The sequence below is a fragment of the Heterocephalus glaber genome, unplaced genomic scaffold (genome assembly GCF_053883595.1).
Source record: "Heterocephalus glaber isolate CG9 unplaced genomic scaffold, H.glaber_assembly_v1.0 deba00001606, whole genome shotgun sequence".
Lineage (NCBI taxonomy): Eukaryota > Metazoa > Chordata > Mammalia > Rodentia > Bathyergidae > Heterocephalus > Heterocephalus glaber.
Window position 1 is genome coordinate 24,074,201 of NW_028258377.1, and position 16,893 is coordinate 24,091,093.

At 35.2% G+C, this 16,893-nt stretch overlaps 1 non-coding gene across 1 annotated transcript; it reads left to right on the forward strand.

The window, feature by feature from the left end:
• Positions 1–9,951: 9,951 nt before the first annotated feature.
• Positions 9,952–10,056, forward strand: LOC147822967 (U6 spliceosomal RNA). The gene has a single exon (XR_015444914.1). It is a non-coding gene; the product is annotated as a U6 spliceosomal RNA (small nuclear RNA).
• Positions 10,057–16,893: the final 6,837 nt, after the last annotated feature.

The window sequence follows — 16,893 nt, forward strand, 5'->3', positions numbered from 1 at the left end:
GGCCAAACTAACAAAATATCACTGATTTTATTTTAGACAGGAAAAGGTGACGCTTTCCCAAGGCAAGGCTACATTTTTCATCATGCATGAAACCAAAGGTAATGGAAGGATACTACAGATATTCTTGAGGCTGCAGATGTACACCAAGTGTTTGACATATTGCATCAGTGAATATTTTTACTGAATTTTAATATCGTTACTTTAGGAAGATTTTATAAGTCAGTCAAATTCAAGCCTGTGGATGGATGTTAAAAAGTCATTTTTCCCTCCTATGCTTAGGTACATGTATGAAGCGTTTTCAATTCATATATTTAAAAGGTTGCTGAAATCTGCCTGTGGCAATGCCTAGAACACCCAGACACATTTTTAGGATAGAAATTCAATGAATCTATTTACCATAATTCCCTTCTGTGGGCAAGAAGTCATATTTAAATTATGCAGGTGTTTGACTAATTCATAACTCAGTGATAAATTTTACTGTCTGAAAAAAGTCATTATTTCATTTTATCATATAGACTAGAGAGAAGGTGTTCTCCAAATGCTCTGAGTACATCTTGGATGTATTATTGTCACATTTGGTCTTTCAAAATATTCATCATGACAATTACAGGCAAAATGGCTTCACTCTGTTCAAAGTAAAATGACAAGCTTTTAAAGTCATGCTTACTGTGTCGGGGTGGAAGGGACATATCTTGTGAAGAGAAGAGATGGTCTAAAGGTCAAAGCACTTTTTATACACCTTGAAGTACAGGAGCCACAGTTAACATACAGTTTGAGGGCATTCTGAAACTTTATAGTAAATGCCATAGAATACTGAGGCCAAGTGTAAAATGACAGTTCCAGGGATTGTGATGGGAACAGAAATTGTGTGACATTAGCTAAGATTACTTTTTGGTTAAAAAGTAAGACATAGATTTTCAAGAATCAAGATCTTGTAACTGCTTCCTACTCATTCATAGTGTCTGGCACATGGATGTCCATAAATATTAGTTGAATAAAATGCTGAGTGAAGGCATTTATCCATAATAGATGACATATGTACTAAAGTGATCCAAAATATATAAGAGGAACAATGAGAAAAGGTTTCCCTGTGGATTCCCCTAGGACAACTGTCAGATTGGAGCAAAGCAAAACCTTCCTCTGAAAACAAGTGCTGCTTGTCAAAATTTCTTCTCTTTTGAAGTAGCTACAAGGAGCATTTAGCAATTTTATAACCCCCTTGATTGTAGCAAGCCTATAACTTTCAAAAATTGTTGCCTATTATTTCAAAGACTTCAATTTTATTTATTTCAAAATTTTGCTTTTTAAAATACCATCATAGATTTAAAAAACTTTTTAAACAAACAAGTCCTAAGTATCAGGATAATCATGTTGTGAACTCTCTGACACACACACACACACACACACACACACACACACAGGGACACATGTTTGTAGCACAGCAAGTCCAGTTCTCCCAGTGAAACCACAGAATAACAAAGACTGTCAGTATTCAGCAAGATAGACCTTAAAGAATAGAGTTATTTCAGGTATCTTACTTTAAGATAAATCTGTCATGAGATTATTCATTTTTCACAGATATCTCTCCTATGATTCTTATGATTGGTTCATTTCATTAATTCAAAAAAAATTGAAAAAAATCCATAGTAACATGTTTCAACGCCATACTATACTCATGTTGGAGGAGAGACATTATTATCCTTGTCATCGAAACAACCTCAATCCATTCACCCCCACCACTTTCAAACACAGGTTCTTCAAATACCCACTTGATGCTAATTCATGAAGTTTTATTCCTGTTACTCCAACTGCATATTATTTCAATTACATGCTTGTATTGATAAAAAATAATAAAATAAAAACTTTTCTGTATTTGATATCTTCCTGGGGAATTCATTTAGAAATGGGCAAGCATGAAAATGATTACCACTAGATGTCACTATAAACAGACTATTTTCTCCAATACAGAGACCATTTTCTCTAATGCATTTCCAGATTGCCTGGACTGTTGGGGAAAAATTTTTTCAGGCAGTATTGATTCATTTATTCTCTTGTTTGTTTCATCAAAGGTTGCTAACTGCTAACTTTAGATCCTTCCCTGTGTCCCTTTGCAAATGTGCAAATTGTTTTTTTTTTTAATAGCAAAGTCACAGCACAGGGATTTCAAAATTGTCACCATTTTATTAATTAGGTGATAGTGTCATGCAGAGTCAATCCGTTTATTATTTCTTAAGACAGATTTTGTAGTGAGTTTGTGTCTCATTAAAGAACGGAAGGCCAGCGAGATTAATGCACATATGATACAACATTAATTACAGTCAAATTTTTCACAGAATAGATAATTTGATTGTGACAATGAAGTCAGCAATTAATTGAGTTCTTTTCAGAAAGCATCTAAGGGGCTTGAGTTGAAGAGAAAGCCTACTATGATTTGATTAAGTCAAAAGCAAAGGGATACTGGGATTACCTCATTAGAAAGACAAGGCTTTCTAGTTGGTTTAGGTTTCCTTTTCATTCTTCCATCCAAAGCAATAATTTTTGTGAATTCATGAGCAGGGTCTACAGGAGGATGAAATTTGCAGCTCAGAGAAAGTTTTTGGCAGCTATATTGCAATTATATTTTTGTGCAAATCTTTTTCAAGTACTGTAGTCTAAAAAAGGATATGCAACCAAATCAAGTAGCAAATTCCATACCACATTTTTAAGAAAGTTATGCCTTAAGTTAATTTGCACATACCAAGGCTTAATTAGGAATATCAGTAATCAACTGCTAAAATGTCCTTAATAATAGACTGGTGAATTTGTAATAACAGGAGAGGCTGAGTAGTCAAACTTCCTTGTTAGCTGACATTTAAAACTTCACATTTTAAAAGTGACATTTAGCAGATGAGATGACGATGCAAATGAAATCTATATTTAGGGAGGGGTGAAAACAGCTTCTAATTTGAACTGATTATGTATTCTGTTCTACCTGTGGAAATTCTGATTCAGTTTGCCCAGTGTTCTTTGCCAATATTGCCTTTTCCCTCCCCTCTCTTCCTCCTGTTTCTCCTGCCACTTTCTTCATCTCCACTCCTTGTTCCTCCCCCATCTAGTCCCCTCTTTTCACTCCTCCTCACCTCTCTTTTCCTCCCCCTGTTCAACTAGAAGTCATGGAAAAGAAGAATCCCTGTGAGGTCATTTCATTCAACAAACCACCAGGTGACAACCCAAAACAGCTATGGTTCCTTCAGTAAGCCACATTAGACAGAGGTACCAGTCAAGCCCTCAAATGTCCTTGACCCAGGTCCCATTTGGCCTAAAAGGCCAGAGAGTAGAATCACTCCAAGGAACCCATTCAACTTAGAAAACCTGAAGAGAGATGATAAATTGCTATTTTAAGTCATTAAATTTCAGTGTGGTTTGCTATTTACCAGTAAATAAATCAATCAGTGGGCTGTTTGTATTTGAAGAAAAAAGAAAATTCTAAGAATTTCCAGAGACACAGACTTGGAAAAAAGGCCTTTGATCTTCTGTCTTCAAATTATGGTTAGCAGCATCTTCTTTCTCAGCTTTTCAGAAAGAGTTTTCTTTTTATTAAGTTTGAGCTCTGACATATTTTTCCCTCATTTGTCATTGCTACCAATATTACTTTCATCTGTTGTCACTTTAGAAGTTGGGCTCTCTTTACTTTTATTTCAATTTTAAATAGCAATCAACAAAGGACTAAACAGTGCTTAAAATATATACAATATTTAAAAATATACTCCATGTCATACTTTATGAATATGCATATGAATATGAAACAAAAGGATTGCAATTTGTCAAAGCATGTGCACAGGCATTGTGCTCCTTACCCATCTCTGAGATGTTTCTTTGACTTTTAAGTCAAAGTTTGTGACAAATATTCTCAAAATTAAGTATACATGCAAATCGCAGGGAGATTTATTAACATAAAGAATCTAGCATAGGAGACTTGAATTTGGGTCTAGGATTCCACATCTCTAATAACTCTCCTGATAAAACCAAACAAATTGAGTAGAAGGAGTCTAAGCTGTTTCAACCTTCTATATAACTCACCACCATTCTCTATCTCTTTTCATCAGACATTTGCATTTACAAAGTCATGTGATACTGGGGTGGTAGTGTTATTTATGTGCACTCCAGATGTTATGGCTTCTGTTTAGATGTCCCACCCTCCAAAGCCTCATGCGAGAGAGATGGGGGTTTTTAATATGTGGCTGGATCTACAATGTTTGACACTAGAATTGATTCTTGGGGCAATTCTAGGCTTAGGGGCACTAGGATTAAGGATGTGAATGCTACCCACCCTAAGTAGTCTGGATCAGACAACAGGGACAGGAAGACACTGTTAAGGTCTCCCATTGCTTTTTTTGTCTTCCACTGCAATGAATGTTGCCTCTCTGCCATGTGCCACTCTGCCTTGAAGTTAGCTGATTATGAACTGAAACCTCTACAAACTGTGAGCTAAATAAACCTTTCTTCCTTTAACTTTGAGTGTCAGGTATTTTGGCTCAGCAATGAGAAAAGTAACAAAGACAGAATTGGTACCAGAGAAGTGGGGTCCTTGCTGTGACTATATCTGACCATGTGGTTCAGAAGCCTTTGGGAATGGCTTGTGGGAAGAGTTTGGAAAGGTTTGGAGATGCCAGCTGAAAGAGCAGAGTGAGAGCATCTTAGGCTGAACTGTATGGGAGATTCTTGTCAAAGCTCAGAAGACCAGAAAGCTGGTAAAGACCAGATCAGGAGGTTTCTTCTGGGAAGAAAGATCGGATTGGCTGGCCAGGGATTTAGCTCAGTGGTTCTGCTGCCTGCCTTGCAACCACAAGAACCCAAGTTCGATCCCTGGTACCAAAAAAAAAAAGATTAGATTGGCTGCTGGACTCCAGATCATGTGTATTATGCCTTGGCAGAAAGTTTATCTGCATTTTGCTCATGTCCAGAGACTGCCTGAGACTCAGATTAAGGGCAGCAGACTAATTAATTTGGCAGAAGAAATTTCAAGGCAGTATAATGTTGAGGAGGTGGCACGTCTATGGTGGGGACTCTTAGCCAGATTTATGTTGAGAATCAAGAGCAAAAAGCCCAGCAGAATGAATTAATACGTTCTGCATTTGGACAGAAAGAAAGTTCCAGGGCCGAGGATTTAGTTCAGTGGCACTGCTCCTGCCTCACAAGTGCAAGGTCCTGAGTTCGATACCCCAGTACCAAATAAATAAACAAATAAATGTATAAATAAAAGCTTATATCTAAAAAAAAGAAAGGAGGTTACAGTAAAGTTGTGCCCCACAAAGAAAGAGCAGAGATCTTGATTGCTGAGACGAAACAGGAAAGTAAAAACGATGGCCTAAGGGCATCACAAGAAGCAACAAGATTCTACTCTAGCCTTAAAATTACAAACATGAAAGACTTTGCTTTGAGAAGAGAGGCCCAGAGTGCCATGTTCCAGAATGGCAACAGCCTAGGGAAGTTGTTCTCTGGGATTGGGTTCATAGGCATTGGACCCTCTACAGCCAAGAAAGAAAGAAGCCTGGCTACTGCTCCAGCTGGCAGCAGACCTTGGCATCATCCACATAGTGCTGGTTTTAGGTGCATGAAGAATGCAAGAGTTGTGGGGTCAGGAAGGCTTCCACTCAGATTTTAAAAGCAGGGCTGGGAGGCCAGGCAGTGTGCCCCTGAGAGGGCAGTATGTGAAGGTGTGAGTATGAAGCCAAAGGCATTGTGGATACCCCAGAAATTTCCTCCTCTGAGGAAAACTGCAAGGAGGGAGCAGACCCTGCCCTAGAGAGAAGCCACAGGAGCAAAGTGCCGTAGGGGCAGAGGCCTTTGGATTTCACAACTTGCAACTGTAGGATTTAATATTTACCCTACTGAATTTTGGTCTTGCTTTGGTCCCATTCCTTTTTATCCCCCTATTTGTAACATTTGGTATAGAAATGTCTATTTTGTGCCACTGAATGTTGGAAGTGTTTAACTTTAATTTGTCCAGGGGCTTGCAGCTAAGAGTTTGCCTTAAATTTCAGAGCAGATTTTGGACTTGGATTTTTCAGCAATGGTGAAAATGTTAGGACGTCTGCAACTCTTAAGAGACGGACTAAATGGCTTTTATGTAAAGGAATGTACATGAGTGCTTGAAGGGGCAGGGGCAGAATGTTATGTTTTGTGTTTAGATGTCCCCCTAAAGCCTCATGTGGATGAAGTAGAGCTTTTTCAGAGCTGGTTGGATCTAGAGTATATGAGGCTGGAATTGATTCATGGTGCAATGCTAGGCTCAAGGGTACTAGGATTAAGGGTTCGGGTGCTAACCACCCTAAGTCATTTGGATGAGATAAAAGGGGCAGAATGATACTGTTGAGGTCTGTTGCTGCTTTTGCTCTCTTTTGCCACCATGAATTGTTGTCCCTCTAACATGGGCCACTCTGCCTTAGTACCAGCTGATTATGAACTAAAATCTCTACAAACTGTGAGCTAAATTAACTTTTCTTCCTTTAACTTTGGGTGTCAGGTATTTTGTCTCAGCAATGAGGAAAAGTAACTAAGACACCAGGAAAAGAAACACCAAGAAAAGTAATTTTCATTCAAGGCTTTGGTTCTTCCTCTGTCCATACATTTTCCTCTTGGCTAAGTCTTTCTCAGTGACCTCCTCGTAGCTGCAGATTTTAGGGTAAGATTTGTTCTTCTCACAATAAGAGCCACTAAAGTTCTGAACTTGAGCCAAAGAATGACTCTTCTATATTTATTTTCAAGATGTACTGTCCCTAGATATGAACAAGTCCTGAAAAATGTTGCTATTAGTGATGGTGTTAGTGGGATTATGTGATTGTGTTACATCTCTTTGCATATTGAATTTTTCACCCCAGTGTCTCATATTTTCTCCTTCTTCTGGTTTCTTCCAATAGCACTCTGGATCAACCCATCATCATCACTTCTCTTCACTCCCCAGATATGCCATCTTACCAGTAGGCCTACGCCTGCTCTTACTGACATCCAGTCCCCCTTAAAGTCCAGCTTCCATGTCTCTTAGAATGCAGATAAGCTTTTGTTACATGTCTTATAAGATCTTGAGCAATCTGTTGCTGAATCCTCATCTCCTCTTATACTTACTGCCAATCTTTAGCTCTGGTCACTGTGGACATTGTCAATCTTTCAGAACTGATAGTCTCTCTCCAAATATAGGGTTCATCTCTGGTAGGCAATTTCTCTCCTCAGATTCTCTGTATTTAATATCCTTTTACATTTTTCTCTATCTCACTCAAAATTCACTCTTTAAGGAAGCATTCCTTGTATATCTAAAGTGTTATTTATTTATTTATTTATTTATTTATTTATTTATTTCACAGTGCTGGGGACTGAACTCAGGGCTTTGCACACACCAGGCAAGTGTTCTATCAATGAGTTAGATTCTCATCCTATGTTCTCCTGTGGGAAATTGTAGTTATCTAGTTGCAAGAATAGGATCACAAGAAGTTTGTTAATTGAGAAAATTAAGAAGTTGATTCTGGGAATTTCCACAAGTCTGTCTGTTAAAAGAATTCCAGGAAACTTTAAGAGATGTTGTAAAAGTTTTATGGGAGAAAAACATGTTTTCCTAGCTTTCTTAGTAACCATTGTCTGGGGTCAGAGGACCATGACCCAATGACTCTATGGATGATGAGAGAGATACGGTTCACTATGTACATCTGTAATGTTTGTGGTGGGCCAGTGGGCTTGATTTCTGCTGAGGTCGCCCTGCTTTCCTGACACCATCTGATAAGAAGAGGGCTGCAGTGTGCTCTTAGATATATGGATCGGTGAATGGAAACAAGGGACATGTAAATTTGCCTGTAGCTTTTATGAGTCACTTAGAGTCACTTGTCATCACCAGATGTTAAAATCAAAAAGACAATAGCCAGAATGACTAAGCTGTTTTCCTATATGTATAAAAGTCTTACCTCTTTCCTTTGTGATTGTCAAACAGTGTAAGGAGAATAAACTGCTCTTCATCTTCCAAGCTGTCTCCTTTTCTTTCTTTAAAGGTCAGTGCTCTCCGGGGTCTCCGGTCTCCCTCTAGAGAGACCACTGACATTCTCCCTGTTTTAATATCTCATAAACCCACTCTTCTTTTTAGCCCTAGCATAGCTCTAATTTTCTATATGTGAAGATAATTATTTAATTATTTTTCATTAGACTGGAGATATTATCATTTGTGTCCAGTTCTATTTACTAAAGTCTCCTTACTCTTTGTATGCTACCTAAAAAAAAGAGTGGCACAATAAAAACTTGGAGGAATGAGTACATTCCAAGCTACCTATTCTCATGTTCACCATATTGAATCTAATACATTATTTTCCTTTGTTTGATCTGGCTTTCTTGATGTTTTACTCCCATTTTATCAAGAAAGCATAAACTAGCATCACCCTTTGCGTTTGGTGATATCTTGGCATGTGATCTTTAAGAAAATTCTTCACCTTTCTAATATTAAAATCTTTCCAAGTTGCTGCAGTCAGTTTTACTAGCTGGTTCTGGCTTTGGGAAACTACATAATCCTCTCTGGAACCACTCACCTGGATCCAGGTCCCTAGCTCTCTCACAAGTCTATCTTGAATTATCATATGGTTTCTTTCTACTTCACGTTGCAACACTACATTAAAAAACTACTAACCCCTGTGGTCCTAGTGTCACAAATAATCACACCAATTTCAACATTATTTAATCATCATTATTTAAAACATCAGTATTTTTTGAATGGAAAACAGAAAAAAGAGATTATTACTACCATATTGCAAATTTTCCCCCCTTTAGTAGCAAATGAATAGACAATAAATCAATACTTTTGACAAGTCTTTAAAAAATTATCAAAAAACCTAAGTTCTTCATGCATGTAATGATGCCCTGTTTCTCCTCATTTTTTAGCTTGAGAATGGCAACAATTGGTCGGCAGGATGCTTCTAGCCTAGGGCTTTTCTCTCCTTGGGTCTGCCCTTGACAGGCAAAGCCAGGGAAATATTCCTGATCAAGCATTTGTAGTTCATATGAATTTTACCTCAAGCAAAGAAGTGGAGCCTGCATTAACCACATGAATTTAGGTGTAGCTGAGGGAAAGGTGGGGGACTTTTTTCTGGCTAACAATCCATTCCAGTTAACACTGTCTCACAACAGGACTGGATCTGGCCTTCACAAACTCTATGCACCTGGCTGTATGTCTCATTCTAATTTTGCACATTTCAGATCTGCCACCCATCTGACAACCCTGTAGGCATTATATATTTAAGAACAGCACTTGCAGCTAGAAAAGCAATCACATTCAAGGTCAAGTTGAATTGTGAAAAGATTCTTGTGTGAAGGAGTTAAATTGGCATTGTCCTGTTGCCTGCCAAAAATAATTCTGTTTTGAGACAGAATTATATAGGTTGTTTTAAGCTCTAAATCTATTATCAATATTTTAAAATGGAAAAAATATACAAATTCCTACAAGTATAATTTTCACAAGAAATTTGTATTATGATGAATGAGAGTGGAATGCGCATCTCTATTTTGTCTCACTTCATGTAAGTTTCTCTGTGTGTTTCCATGTTTGTTCAAGTGTATGCAATGGAATACTTATAGCTCAAACAAAGGAGGGCGCTAATTTATAGTTTGAGAAGTATTTCAAAAAATAAAGATTATAAACTTTATTTCCTTTACTATATTTGTTACCTTTGACTTCCTGATATTTGTAATGGAGTATGTTTGTGCATACTCTAAATATTTATTATTGTTTACAGATGAAAAATTAGAACATATATAACTACAAATGTTTGAAATTAACAATTTTAATTCTATGAATAATAAATTTAGTAATATTGTCAGAAATTCACATAACTAAGTAATAAACTGTAAGTATAATGAATTGTGTCTTAAAATGTATGTGCATTCTTTTAGACATACTTTATTAATACTAAATGGTCATATAACATACAGATACCCAGTTAAGTGCTTGCTTCAACAGCACAAATACTAAAACTGGAACAATACAGAGAAGATTAGTAGGGATCCTGCACAATGATGACACTAATTTGTGCAGCTCTCCATATTAAAAAAGAAACAAAGTACAATTTCAAATGAATAGGCTGGCTCCAGTAGAATTTAGGGCCAATAGTAAAATCTACAAATATGGATTTTTAAGTGCTGAAAAGGAGAATCTTGTATTCAGCTGAACAGAATAATTGAGAAAATAAACATAAACATTTAGAAAATAGTATAACAATCACAATAGAAATAAATGACAAGAAAGATATTAATCTTCTTACACTTAATGTAGACTCAGTAGTTAAATAGACCCTGGTTTCAAACTTCAACATCAGAATGCTGTATGGTGGAGATGCTGGCCAGAGTTTTGTATGAGATCAGTATGCAGAGATAAGGGACTTTTGGAGTGGCAAGCCCCAAATCACCCAGAATGCATGGTCATACCATATAGGCCCACAAGTCAAAGTAGGATCAAACACAGTGCCTTAAGAAATGAATGCTCTAGCCCTCTCCTCCACATACTCTGATTTATCACTTAATTTGGTCCTAAGGTTAATCATGTAACTGATCACCCTGACCTTCCCCTGTTCTTCCCATATCTTTCGCATAAATTCCTGCACAGATGTCCTACTTTTGTCCTTTATACTTGCTTCTTCGTTCTATCAATAAAATGTCACAGAACCTTCAGTTTGGGGCTATCTTTATGAGACTCTCTCATGTTGAAGGATCTTGGTAAGGGCAGTCACTCTGGGCCTTCTTGCAGTGTGAATTGGACAATGACTGAGTAATCTTTCATCCTTTGTACCATGCCACGGTTGTGAACTCTGACACTCTCCATTTTGATAATTAAAGGTGCTAAAAATAGATGAAGAATGATAAATAGAACTGAAATATCTTAATAAAACAGATAAAATTGAAGAAACATACCTCAAAAGCAAAACAACCACTTGCCACTACAACTATCCTGAGGTGTTTGGCAAAATGTAACATAGAGGTTCATTTTTATAGCCATTTAAAGACAAGATAGGCACCTTCATTCAGGGGAGGGAAGTTGTGTGGTCTTTAATAATCATAACAAACAAAGACAAAAATAAAGAAAAGATTAAAAATAGTGCTAGCCTAACAAGACACTAAGGAAAATTTCCTTCTGTCCTCACTCTTTGTAGGAAAAAATATTTCCCCTTGAAAATTTGTATTAAGATCTTTTGGCCAATTTCATTTTTCCTGAGTTGTTAACTTTCCCTTGTGCCTGGTATAACAAATTGAAATTTTTAGTGAAATGAACCTTGGATAACATAATTCACGCAGCACATCCCGACAAACTTGAGCTCAGATGATGGTATGTTGAAAGACTGAGTAGGCAGAAATGGGTGCAGAATATGCTAGAATAAAAAGACAATTTAAAAGAGTAGATGATAGATCAGAGCTCAAAACAACACTATCAAAGCACCAGCCAACTGTGAAGCAGGCCAGTCACTCTTGCTGTAGATAGTTTTACTACATTAAAAGCAATTGATACATACCATATATGTCAATATTTTAACATTTATTTTCAATCTTAACATGGTAAAAATGGACACATCAAAATGCAAAATTAAGGGCCAGGGATTTAGCTCAGTGGTTCTATCACCTGCCTTTCAAACACAAGGATCCAAGTTCGATCCCCAGTACCAAAAAAGAAAAGCAAAATCATCATTTTTGCCTTAAAATCTGCAAAACAAATACAGTTGACTTTCATCTCATTTCTTATCCCTATTCAATCTTGAACATATATGTATGAATGTGAATACTTCATACTGAGATTGTTAACTTAAGCGAACATGGGTACTGATATAAAAATAGAATGCTTTTAATATAACTTTTTCATGTACTAGTGGTTACTTATTCAAGTTTTTGTCCCTGATTTAAAAAAAAGAAAAGTGAACCAGTACTTGGCCTTTCCTGTGAAACATTTTTATCTGCTTGGTGGATAGAGATACAGAGGGCATGCTTATCATATTTTCAGGTGACCTCAAGCTAAAAGGGTAAGTTAACATGACAGTTGACAGGACCAAGATTCTGAAAAGGCTCAACAAGCAGGAAAGAGAGTGAAAAACTGAACACTGTCAAAATTTATGGGAATAAATTCAAATGCTATGGTTATATTAAATAAGCAAAAACAAAGATCACAAAAATAAAGAAATCTAGCTTAATATTAGTTTGTTTTTTAAAATGTAATTTTTCTTGGCCATATTCAATGATTCTCTATAATTCAAAAATTTGTATCAATGAGTTAACATTGTTGGTTCATAAATTACTAAAAGAAGTCATGGAGTACAGAATCAGTTCTCTATTCCCAGGTAACATTTACTTTCCTTATTCTTGACAGTCTCCTGAATTGTCTTTGGCAAATCCCTCCTTCTGCCATTGCTATTGGTTGTAGAATAAAAATAAGGCAAAGATACCCTTACTCTTAATTCCAGACTCACATTGCATTGTGCACTCATACCATGGTTTTTTTAAATACAGGGTCTCTCATGTAATAGTACTTGACAAAGAGACAGAAATAAGAAATAAGATTTAGTTTACCTCCTTCTTATATAGGCTAAGAGATAGTAAGTTATTTATCTCATTAATACTAATATTCACATTTGAGATAGATTTACTGAAATTTTTTTTGCCATCTTCACTGCATCACTGTGGAAATTGTACCAACTAAATTATACATTTGTAAAAAGTTTCTGGGTTAAGCATTCCTGGCAGCATGGAAGATGAAAATGGACAAATCTCATTGCAAACAATTAAACTCATTGGATAAATTCCTTTGCCATTATTCAAGTGAATCTATGACAGGCTTCTTTGGTGAGAGGAAAGGTATACTTAGATGAAGTACTGAGTGGACATTTTGCTTTACATTTACCAAAAGAATGAACTGGAAAGTTAATTCTTATGCTCTGATTAAATGAAGAGGAAATAAAATTCATAGATTCAAACCAGAATCAAACAAGAATGGAAAACCTGTAAGAAACAACCAGCCATCAATGTTGGATGCTTCCACCACAAATCTTTATACCTTCAATTTAAATATGTAATATAAAACAATAGTTTGCAAAAAATGTTAGTAAATATAAACAAGTGCTTAATAGTGACTTTAAATTCTGCAATGCTGATTCAAATAAATTATGGATTCTTTTACATATTTCATATGAGCAGTCACCTAAGTTATTTCCAATTTTGGTTCTTCCCTAAGATCCTTTTATTTTACTTCATACTTTATTATCTGTCTAGGAACTCCATGAAAATACTGAATGGAAGAACCTAGATCAGGCACTCTTGTACCTATATTCAAAGAGATAGTTACTACACTAAAATAGGAGAGCAGAACTATAGATAAGTAATAAAAAAGATAATTAAATTAGAATCATAAAAAGGTGAATCTACAAAATGTTGAAAAGCAAAAGGAGGAATGAAGCACAGATGGGATTATTAGAAAATAAATATAATATTTAAATCTAAACATAAATAATTACATTAAAAGTAAATGATCTAAATGTCCTTAGTCAAAATTGCACAGATTATCAGATTGGGTTAAAATGCAAACTGCTGTCTATAAGTATCACACTTTTAACACAAAAAATACAAAGAAAATTAAAAAGAAAAGAATAAAAATATAATGTCAGCGCTCATCAGAAGAGAATCAGAAATTGCAATACTAATATCAGATAATTTTTGTTACAAATCAAGTAGTTACCAGGGACAAAAAGTTCTTTTTAAAAAGTGATAAAGAGGTTGGGGGATGTAGCTCAGTGGCACAATGCCTGCCTGGCAAGTGCAAGGTCCTGATTTCGATACCCAGTGCTGAAAAAAAAAAAAAAAATGATAAAGAAGTTGATTCATCAGGAACTTGTAGCACTCTTGAGTGAACCTAACAACAAAGCTTCAAAATAGATAGAACAGAAGCTCATTTACAAAAAGAAATTTACAATAAGAACAAAAGATTTCAATATCCTTGACAATAATTTATGCAATAGATGTACAAAAATCAACAAAACTTAGAAGATTTAAAAAACATAATCAACCAACTTTTTCAATTTGACATTATAAAACACTCTTTGTCTTCTACAGAATGGAATACTCGTTTTTCTGAAATGCTTGCCAAAGATTCACCAATAGAGAACATTCTTTGGGCCACAAATCAAGTCTCAGTAAACTTAAAAGTACTGAAAGCATACAAAGTTCTTTCTCTGACCGAAATGACACTAAAATATACATACCAACTATGCTGAGGTTGAGAAATCCATACCTAATGGAAAATGTATGGTATTTGACCCTTTCACAAAAGAAGAAAGTAGAAATTAAATTAACCAAATTAAAGGTTAACATCCACCGTAACATGAGAAAAATAAGAAGAAATGAAATCCAAATGAGGCAGAAGTAAGGAAGTAATACAGAGAAGAGCGGAAATTATTTATATAAAGAAAGAAAACTACAGGAAAAACCATGGAACATAAATTTGGTTATCTGAGAAAATCAACAAAATTATTAACCCTTTCTTCAATAAGAAAATATGGATAAAATTACTCAAATTATGATATGTAGAATGAGAGCAGTAAAATTACTAGGGACATTAGAAAAATTAAAGACATAAGCGGTATGATGAAAAATGATACAGATAAACTTTATGCTTACATAAATAAGAAAAGTCTTTTAAAGACATACTACAAAACACACAGGAAGAAATGCCTGAATTGAATAGCACAATATCTGCTAAAGAAATCTGAATTGTTAAGAGTCTTTCCACAAAGTCAATGCTAAGGTTGAATGGCTTCAGGTGATTTCTATGAAACAGCTAAGGGGGAATGATATTAATTCCACACAAAGTCTTCTGGAATACTTTGGAGAAATGAATACTTGACAATCCATTCTACGAAGCTAGCCTTCTCTTGACACAAAACCTAATAACCACTATCCATAAAAGTATACTGCAAACCAATATGTCTTACAAACATAAATGTTCTATTTTAAACTTAAAAATTCTAGTATTACATAAGCAGGAGTACTCATCATTGCCAATGTGGTTTATCTTAGGAATGCAAGGCTGGCTTAATATTAAAAAATAAATCTAATTTACCATATTAAGAAATGTGGGGGGAAAAGGAAAAGAAAAACATAATCATTTCACAAAGTACAGAAAATCTCTCGGAAGAAATCCACCAGGATCCATTTTGATAAAAACTCAGAGCAAAGCAGGAATCAAATGGAACTTCCTCTGCCTGATAAAGGTCATCTACAGAAAACCGATAGTTCACATCATACTTAGTGCTGAAAGACTGAATGCTTTTTCCCCTTAGTTAAAATTACTGACTTCACACCTATTCAACATTTGACATGTACTGGAGAGTCTAATAAGATAAACTAGAGCAGAAAGAGAAGAAAAAGGCATTCACGTTGGATGCTAATTGAACAATGCTAACAGGAAAAAAACAAAGAAAAACAAAGAAAAAGCCTGTGAAGCTTTTAAAACCTGCAGCATAATCATATAAATTATCATAGGCTGGAATTATTGAAAGCATTCTTTGGAAAACACAGGAAATGATTTAATGTATTGATGGCAATTCCCCTGAAAGAAGATAACATTAAGAAAATAGAAAATTCAGAAAATATTTCTTCAGAATGCAATTATAATCCCAATTCCAAATGGTAACAGATTCCTGACTTTGGACAAATTTCATAAATTTTGAAAGACAGATTACCATTTTATAATTGAGAACTCAATGATAAGGCTGATCTGAAAGTACCTAATAAAGGATCTAGGACAAAATGAGAGGCAAGTAAGTAAGAACCACAAGCTTGAAAGCAGTGTGGATACTTGGCCTAGAGCAAGACTGTGAAGGAAAAATATGGAGGTAGAGACTGCTTCCATATTGGAAAGAAACTGAAATCAATAGTTTGGACAAAAATTGGGCAGGCCTGAATTTAGACTTAAAAAAAGGAAGACAATGAAAAGCATATGTTTAAATGCCAAAGACAAGATGCAAGATAACTTAATATTATCTTTCATTTTTACTAATGGAATGAATACTAACAGTTCTTTGGAGATTAAAAAAAAAGTTTTATTTATGGATATAGGGTACAAAAAGCACAGTTTCAAAAATGGTTGATTCCTATTGCCGTGTTAAAGTTTAGGTCACAAATTTATATCACTATTTTGGAATTTCTTATCTTAGTTATGACAATGATGTTTAAAGACTTGGGAGAACAAAGTCTATTGGCTAGAACAGATAAAGTGATAAAATAAGCGAATCAATTTTCAGGTACCTAAATATTTTAACACAAAAAGTTTCTTTTTCTGCTGCTAATGCAAAAATTCTTTGAATCTTGTTTTTATACCATCCTAAAACCAAATAATTCTTAAATGGCACTTTCATAGGACTCAGTAATTAAGAAAGAAGCCAAAAAGGCATGACTACGGTACACTCTTTTGTCAGCTCTAGTAATTATTAAACATAGTATTAACATAATGCAACCTCATAATGCTTTAGCCACAATTTCAAACTGCAAAAACTCTGAGTCTCAAAAGTTTTATTTCAAAAATCTTTTGCTGACAAAACTTGTCCAGACACGAATTTATTTGGCAAATATTCCTAACTTGGACTGATGTAACACAATTTATCAATTCCATCCATTTATTCCACTTACTGTGACATTTTATACATTTCAGTGGAAAAACAGTAATTTTTACATTCAGAGTACTGACTCATATTTTCCGGCAAATGTAAAATAATATATAACTGTTGTATATAAATGATATAACTTTACAAAAATCCCTAAGATTTGAAATTCCATGCTAATCACAGTTTGTAGATCTGTAGTATCTTAGTTCTGTTTAAACAACTAAAATATTTTCATGTAAACATATCCTTATTT